The sequence below is a fragment of the Macrobrachium rosenbergii genome, chromosome 41 (genome assembly GCF_040412425.1).
Source record: "Macrobrachium rosenbergii isolate ZJJX-2024 chromosome 41, ASM4041242v1, whole genome shotgun sequence".
NCBI classification, from domain to species: domain Eukaryota; kingdom Metazoa; phylum Arthropoda; class Malacostraca; order Decapoda; family Palaemonidae; genus Macrobrachium; species Macrobrachium rosenbergii.
Window position 1 is genome coordinate 34,089,248 of NC_089781.1, and position 8,326 is coordinate 34,097,573.

The 8,326-nt window shown below is 35.1% G+C and overlaps 2 protein-coding genes across 2 annotated transcripts in view; both read left to right on the forward strand.

Annotated features, from left to right (window-relative positions):
• The window catches only part of LOC136826786 (sortilin-related receptor-like), a 67,189-nt gene extending 66,626 nt beyond the window's left edge, over positions 1-563 (forward strand). The window contains exon 10 of the mRNA XM_067084221.1: positions 489-563. The gene's annotated coding sequence lies outside the window, so the exon portion shown is untranslated. The remainder of the gene's footprint in view (positions 1-488) is intronic.
• Positions 1-8,326, forward strand: part of LOC136826787 (sortilin-related receptor-like) — a 330,233-nt gene that overhangs the window by 156,136 nt on the left and 165,771 nt on the right. The gene's annotated exons all lie outside the window — the stretch shown is intronic.

Below are 8,326 nucleotides of genomic sequence, written 5' to 3' on the forward strand. Positions count from 1 at the left end.
ATTTTTCTGTCAACTTTTACCCAGGCATCCACTTTAGATTTTTTGCTTATGACTTTGGCAAATTATTTTGGTCAGACAAAGTAAAATTCCTGGTAATATTTTGTTAGGCATTTCAGGTATATTCCATTATATTACATTCTTGCTAGCCTAGGCTAAAAAAGTTTTTGAACATATGCAGACAATTCATGAACAGTGTTTGTTGCAAAATGAATTGGTAATTCTGTAATTGTTTTGATATTTAAATTTGGTAAGATTATACAGTTTCCATTATATTTCATTTTATGATGCTAATGGGAAACCAAAAGAGGTTGAAATTCTATATTCATCATCCATTCATTCATATAAACCAGTTGGAATTGCTGCTATAACTTGTCAGTCATTTTTTTTGGATGAATTCTATTAATTTTTTTCTATTCATTTTTGTTAAATTGGTTATGCTATAAAAAGTTATGTTTTTATACTTATTCTAGTTTTTTTTTATTCTAAAGGATCAGTTTTCTTGTAGTGATGGAACATGTATTTGGGAGTCCTGGGTCTGTGACAATGACAAAGATTGTCCTAAAGGAGAAGATGAAGACAATTGTCATAAAAACACAAACATTGCTGAATGCAAAGGTTTTACTTGTCATCATTCTGGTGGCTGTATTCTAGTGAAAGTGTTTGTAATGGCCAAAAGATTGTGCAGATGGGTAAGCTTTTTTTATCAGAATTTTGTAGTTTGTAGAGCTGAGGCTTTTGTTAAGATACATATATTCAAATTGATTCTAAGTACTGAACCTGAATACCTTATGTGATGTAATGTAAATCATATTTTTAAGTTTTATTGAAACCTTTCTTTGCAGGTCTGATGAAGAGGTTTTAGTCCTGTTGTGCCTAGGGATGATAATTGCCCTCCAGAATATTTTTTTGCAAAATGGAGGGGCATGCCTTGAATCTTTCAGAAGGTGTGATGGTAACCACAACTGTGTAGATCTCACTGATGAGCAGAATTGCAGGTGGAAGTGTGGTAAAAAGGTATTTTGATGCTTTATTTTATATTTTTACCTATAATTTCTTTTTCATGTTCAGTTGTATTTTTCAACCAATTACCATCTAGATCAGTAGTGCTTGGCCATAGTATAAAACATATTTATTTTTACAGGCATATGCTGTGACAAAGTTTGTAATTGAAGATTGTAAGAATGTGTCTTCCAAACAGTGAGCTGTTCGGAAGTAAATGACAATCGAATAATACACAGAGCTTAGAGTATATGCCATCTCTAATTATCAAGTTTATGACAGGAAACCCAGCAGCTTTGAAGAATTTTACTTGGTTGTCAGAGTCTGTAAGTATTATAGTTGTTATTATTGTTTCCCTTCATTTTTTAAAATTTGTTTCAAATATATCTGTTTCACCAGAATGCTAGTTTATACTTGCATGTATCACTTAATAAATTGAGATATTTATGGGTAAAGGTGAGTCAGATAGCTATATATAACAGCTCCCTTTAAATGGGTAAAGGTGAGTCAGATAGCTATATATAACAGCTCCCTTAAATTGCTTTCTAATTAATATATTTTTATAGTGAAAGGCATGAAGAATAGTTTCTTTTTTAAGTAGAATTAAACTTACACATAAAAGCCCATTATACTTTACAGTAACCAGTTTAACCCTTAAACCATTGAGCCTCTATTTACAAAAAGTGTTTACATATGAAAACCGGAGGGGGTTTGGGAGTTAAGCGCTGAAGCAGAAAGAAAGTTTTTTCAAAAAATCGATAACACTTAGTTTTTAAGATTAAAAGTTCATTTTGGCTCAATTTTTTTCTCATTGCCTGAAGTTTAGTATACAACCATCAGAAATGAAAAAATATCATTATCATATATAAATATTGGAATATATGACAGGGAGAAACAAAAAAAAATTTCATATATAATTGTATAGAAATCGCATTGAGCAAAACAGTTAAAGCTAATGAGCAATTTTTTTTTGTTGTATTGTACACCGATGGATGATTTTGGTTTTATAACAAATTGGAAAACGATCGGCAACACAGAGAAAATATCACAAATGATGCATGAGTTGGCGTGGCTGCGTAAAAAAGTTTTTTTCAAAATTCACCATAAATCGAAATATTGTGCTAGAGACTTCCTGTTTATTGCAAAATTAAGGTAAATGATTGAATATTACTAGAATGTAAGAGTTTTGGCTTACAATTGCATTTTTTTACCATTTATGTCAGTCAAAGTTGACCAAAGGTTGAAATTTTGGCACTTATTGTGATTTATATGAAAATATTTCAAAACTGATAAAAATACAACCATGAGTTATTTATTTTGTATTCTACATGAAATTGCACACATTTTCATATATAAAACTTTATGTAATGGCTAATATAAAACAGTGCAAAAATACAACAAAGTCACTATTGAAATTCTAAGATTTTCAGCAGAGTTAGTGCATGCTGAGGTAAGGAAAAAGTTTTTTTTTTTTATCAAAAATCACCATAAATCTAAATATTGTGCTAGAGACTTCTCGTTTGTTGCAAAATGAAGAAAAATGATTAATTATAACTAGAATGTAAGAGTTTTACCTTACAATTGCATTTTTTCGACCATTTTGGTCGAGTCAAATTTGACTGAAGGTTGAAATTTTGCACTTATCTGTGATTTATATGGAAATATTTCAAAACTGATAAAAGCTACAACCATGAATTATTTTTTTTTGTATTCTACATGAAATTGCGCACATTTTTATATATAAAACTCTATGTAATGGATAATATAAAATGGTGCAAAAATTACAACAAAGTGACTAAAGAATTTCTGAGATTTTCAGCAGAGCCTGACACCGTCTCTTCCAAAAACGTTTTTCAAAATTTCACCATAAATCGAAATATTGTGCTAGAGACTTCTTGTTTGTTGCAAAATGAAGGTAAATGATTAGCTATTACTTAGAATTAAGAGTTTTGATTACAATTGCATTTTCCAACCATTTGGTGAGTCAAAGTTGACAACAATGGTTGAAATTTTGGCAATTATGTGATTTATATGAAAATATGTCAAAATTGATAAAAGATAAACCATGAGTTATTTTTGTTGTATTCTACGATGAAATTACACACATTTTCATATATAAAACTTTATGTAACAGCTAATATTAAACTGCAAAAATTAGCGACAAAGTGACTAAAGAATTTCTGAAATTCAAGAGCCTGATCGAAATCGTTTCCAAACACGTCGTTTGTTGCATCCATCGGAAGTGGTAGACGTTTGAATATTCAGAAACTAAACATACACACAATTTGTTAGCAGAAGATTGCATTTTTGGATCATTATGAGTACATGATTAGAATGACCTTGGTTGGAAATTTTGCCAGTAGTGGTGATTTATATAAATCAAGACAAAATTGTAAAAGGGAGAAACAGTTACGGAAATATTGTATGGTTGAAATCGCCTTCCTTTAGAGAAAGAAAACGAGATGTCTTGTTGTCTTGTCCAAAACCGATGGAAAAATTACGACAAATACAAGATTTAGATTTTCAGAGTTAGCGACATAATGAAAAGTTTTTTCAAAAATTCACCATAAATCGAAATATTGTGCTAGAGACTTCTCTTTTGTTGCAAAATGAAGGTAAATGATTGAATATTACTAGAATGCAAGAGTTTTAGCTTACAATTGCATTTTTCGACCATTTCGGTCGAGTCAAAGTTGACTGAAGGTTGAAATTTTGGCACATATCGTGATTTATATTAAAATATGTCAAAATTCAAAAAATCTATAACCATTAGTTATTTTATGTTGTATTTACATGAAATTGCACACATTTTCATATATAAAACTTTATGTAAAGGCTAATAAAAATGGTGCAAAAATTACAACAAAGTGACTAAAGAATTTCTGAGATTTTCAGCAGAGTTAGCTGATGCTTTCTTTTGGGATAAGAAAGAAATTATGCGCATGCGCAGCTGGGTCACGCTTGTAAACAAAACAACAGCGTGATCCGTGAACTCCCAGCATCCTCAAGGCGCGTGATTTAAAATTTTTCGCAAACGAGGCCTATAAGTATTTTCCGCGAATATTTAAAAACTTTTGTAGTTGATGTATTTGACGTCCACTTGGCACCCGACAGACAACTTTGTCGACGTAAAATACGTCCAGTCGGCATTAAAGGGTTAATACAATAATTGGTTTTTGTCAAAACAAATATAGTTATAAAACAAAGTTTACAAGCTCTCGACTGTATTGGTTGTGAAGTAATGGGATTGGTCAAAACAAATTGAAATTTATAACAATTTAAAGAAATTTAGCAAAAAAACAAAGTAAACTTGGCACAGTTTGTACCACGACAGGCTGTGTTCATATGCATCCAAGAAGTTACTTGAATTTGTTAATAATTTGAAAACAATTTTTGCTTAGTAAATGGTGCCAAAACACAACCAGTCATCTAGTAAGTACAGTAATTTCTTCTTAACAGTGGTTGCAGAGGTTTTTTTACCTTGAATATCAAAGAAATATATTGAACCAGTGTTAGGTATTCCCATCTTCAAAAAATCAAATCTCATTGATTGAAATTTGTACTAGTGTGCTTTGTGGAAAACATGAGAAAATGCCCGAGGAATATTCCAAAATATTGCATTCATATCTTGTGAAACCAACACATTGAGTATTTAGTTCTCATGTACATTGACATGGTTATTTCTACAGCCATTCACCAAGATATAAATCTAAGAGTAAAAACTTATAGAGCAAATTGAAGGTGTATGACATTACAAAACAAAATTGGAGAAATTCAGATAAGACTCTGCCTTGATCCATTTAGATTCTTTATGAATGAAAAGTGGTCAAGATTTTCTCTGAGAAATAGAAAATCATATATTTTGATTAAGTATAGAACATGTATCTGTTAAATATTAGACAGCATTTAGAGAAAGAAAGGAAATGTTTAGTTGAAACCACCATTTAAAAATTAACCTGAAAGTTATTTGTTGTTTAAAACAAATGCTTTAAAACAAATGCCATCAGGGTTGATATTATTTAACAGTGAAGATGAACTAATAGATAACAACTCTATTTTAGACACTCAAGGAAAACAGCAATTTTATATAACAACTTACCAAGTAACTACTTAGCTAGTGATTATGCTTTTGCACTGGCATCCTAAATTCAAAATTAGCAGTAACGGTCGGTTGCAAAGGGGGAGTGACCGTGAATGGGAGTATAGAGCAACTTGTCACCAATGGCATCATTCTCTTTTATGCTGCGCTGCCAACAACATTTCGTGCTCTGCAGTCCTGCCTAATTGCGGTTCATGCTAGCTTCCTGAATTCGGGAAGTATTCACTTTGTTTGTCAAACTGTTGCGTTTTGTTATTTCTCTTTTTGCATTAGATTTTTCTTCTGTAATTATGTTGATTCTAGCGCTTCCAGCCGTTGTTACTGTAGCGAGGGCTATAATACTAGACTTACTAAGATTTGTTATGATGCACATTCCATGTGCACTAAGTTTAGGGGCAGGAGTGTTCGAGAGAGAATACATGTTCAGAGGGGCAAGGACTAGGATGACTGGGACTGGAAGGTGCTCAATCCCACCTGAATGGACTTGAGAAAATAGGATTAGAAAGATGGCTACTCGAGCCGAGAGTAGGGCCTTTGTAAGCAGGATTCTTCCCCTAAACCTAAGACTGATTCTAGCCTAGCTCTTCCTTCTACTGCTGGACATACTTTCTCTCCTATTCTCAGTCCTCCTCTATTCCTCCACATACTCCCATGCCTAGCTCCTGTGCTTCTGACCCGATGCCATAGCCATTCTGGAGTCCAGAATTGAGTCCAAATTTGACAAGAAGATTAGCCTGGTAGTGAGTTCAGTGTTGGAGATAGGGTCATCCTACATGTGCATATGGAAAAAGTGTTCTGTGACAAAGTTAGTGATGAAGTGTTAAGTGTCTGTTGACTCACTCTTGGACAAGGCAGAAGAGTTGTATCTCCTCTTCCCCCGCTTCCCAACATTTCCAGTTTTCCTTTGCTCAGCTGACTTGTGTTGACTCAGCTGAGTCTCTTCAGTTTTGCGTTACCCTGTCTCCCTTTCTTCAAGTCATGGATGTATTACTGGGTACTCAGCTGCTGTCTCCTCCTGTCGCCAGCCAACTCGGGCTGGATGAGGTGGGAATCATTGTAACTGCTATTCCCCATACCTCCCAACATTATCCCGCTTTGCTCAACTGACTAGTGTCGACTCAAAGTCTCTTCAGTCTTCTTTCCCTGTCTATGTTTCCCTGTCTCCTTTCATTGGGTCACTGATGCATTATGGGTACTTGGCTGCTGTCTCCTTCTGTCATCAGTTGTCATCTCCTGTTGCCAGCTATCACTTCCTGTTGCCCTCTGGCGGAAGAAGAGCTTGAATTGGAGGAATTTCTTTGGCGTATACTGAGTGCTGTGCTTCACTTTTCCACATTTAGTGAAGAAAAGAGTCCATGTAGAAATAGGTCTTGGTTTTGGTATTTGGTTCCCTCTAGGTGTTTGGAGAAAGAAAACTCAAGCTTTCTTCCTTCAGTTAGAGCGATGTTTTGTCTAGTTTTGTTGTATGCACAAAGCTTCTTTTAAGTCTGTCAGCGCTATTCTTCTATTGTTGCTGGAGTCGTGGAAAACCGCCTCTTATAATACAGATGTTTAATTGGCGCTTTAAACTGTCATCAGTCGAAGATTCGGTTATCTTTTTCTAGTTCCTTGAAGAGACAAACTAAAGACTGACAAGTGCTTTGGACATGCTGTACCTGGAGTTTGTTGTCCTGGTTTCTGTTTAGATTGTAGAAATTTTTATTTTTGCTAAAACTATAAGCTAGCTTAGAGATTTTGAGGTGCCAGCATAGAGAGGTTAAGGCGCCAGCTTAGCATGTTTGTGATGCCATTTCTGACACTGCCGGCTATTGTTCTCCATGATTATACTAACTCGGTTTGAAGAAGGAAGAACAGCTTATGCTCCTATCTGTAGTAAGGCTTATGCTGCACAGGATATGGCAGCTATTTTGGTTTCTCCTGTGGGCCGCCCTCTAAGTCTGATTGTCTTTAAAGCGATAAGATTCCTATTGGGTTCCCTCCACTGGTTTAGTCTCCTATAGCTGTTCTTTTTGTGTCTTCTCCAGCAGAAGTATCTCTTCTTTAGTAGGAGGTTATAATTAGAGAGAATGCAGTGGAGCAGGTTTGGGTGATCACTGGGATTTAACTCTAACTTTTTCCTACCACCATAAGCAACCGGAGACTGGTGCCCGGCGTTCGACATATCGAGACTGAACAACTTTGTGCATGTGTCCCCATGCTTTTTGGTTTTCCAGCATGGCTTAGTGACTCCCAAAAGAGTGATTGGTTTTTTATTGGTGGAAGTGCAAGAGACATTGTTCTCATACCATTACATCTCTAGTCACAAAAGTTCTTCGATTTGTATTTGCAGAGATAGTATTGCTGTTCAAGGCACATTGTTTTGGCTCTGTACAGCGCTCTATAAGTATTCACAAGGGAATTTGTTGCCCGGAGGCAGATGATATAAACTTTTAGGAGCAAAAATTCTTTTCTTCTGAGTCAACTGGTTCAAGTTGGTCAGCTGTGTTGACAGTATTCCAAAGGCCAAGGATCTGTTGCCTCTCCTGGCCCAGTCTCTGTGCATTATGATTTTCAGTTGATTTCCCTAACCTCCTTAGTGTGTTCTTATCTGGTGATGTGGGGATACTTTTGCAATTTGCAGGCTTGTTTGTCGGAAGACTTAACAGGCACTTCTTGCTTCTTGAAGAATTTTAGGCCTTAAGGAACCTTCCTCACAGTAATGGCTTCTTTGTTAGGAAACATGGCCTCACTGGAGAATTTGTCAGATTAAACTGGCAGAATTACCAGATAGGCAGAATTGCCACTGTCTTAGTCTTAGCATAAGAGATTACTACTTACAGCTAATGTTCATTAAATTTGTAAGTGTTCCAGGACCATTATTGTCACCAGGTTCTGTAGGAGGACACCGTTGAAAATATTGGTAGCCTAACCTGTCCTTAAATGATTCAGTTATGTGATCTACTCACCTGTTCTGCTCTTTTTCACTATGCAATCCAGCACGACAACAAAAACCACAAAACAGACTCACAATCCAACTTTTATCGACCTAACCTTCAGAGAGCTCTCTCTACCCTGCCACCATTTTTTCAACATTCCCCCATATTTGTTTACATTTTTCTCCCTCCCGCCATTTTCATTCTATGACGTCACAACAAGAACATACTTTTTAAACATAAGGAATGCTTTGCTATTAAAACGTCTTATAAAATTGAACATGTGCTTTCTTTTTATACATTTTGTAATGCCCAT